The following is a 626-nucleotide window of genomic DNA, read 5'->3' as shown; positions in this document are numbered from 1 at the left end:
CCCGGGCCGGCTCCCTGCAGCCTCCGAGAGAGAAGTGCTGCTGCCACCTCATGTCCTCTTGCAGTAGTGTTACCCCGAAGGACAGGGACGCTCTGCAAGTGGGGGCAGAGGGTTCATCACACCATGCCCGACCCAAACCAGCGGCAGGCCCCCCACATCTTCTCTTCTCGTAGCCCCCAACGCGGGTTCCCAAGGTCACGATCAAAGCCCTGGGCTTACAGCAGCTGCCTCCAGGATTGCATGGGTAGGGACGATGGAAAACTCTCCAAGATCTGTTAACTAATCCCATCACTTCCACCTTCTGTGTGGACACAGTTATCCCCAAACAGGGCCTTAATTCAGTGCAGCACTTGCTTCTGAAAACCTTTTCCAGCTCTCTTGGAAGGCAACATCTGAATTTTGAACAGCCAGCCTGCCCCAGAGCTGATGCATTTTAACTGGGCCTCTTTGAAATTCACACCTTATGTTAACCTAGATTTAATTTGGGTGAGTTTTACTCTGCCAGGAAAGGTGAGAGTGAATTCAGAGCCTGGTCTCATTCTTAACATAGGGAATACAATGCAGGAGCAAGAGCACTCCACCTTGTGTACTCTTTAACTGCCATTTCTTTTGTCCCCAAAACCTCT

This window comes from Nestor notabilis, unplaced genomic scaffold (assembly GCF_000696875.1).
Source record: "Nestor notabilis isolate BGI_N333 unplaced genomic scaffold, ASM69687v1 scaffold4335, whole genome shotgun sequence".
Taxonomy (NCBI): domain Eukaryota; kingdom Metazoa; phylum Chordata; class Aves; order Psittaciformes; family Psittacidae; genus Nestor; species Nestor notabilis.
Note: the sequence above shows the minus strand (reverse complement) of the source record.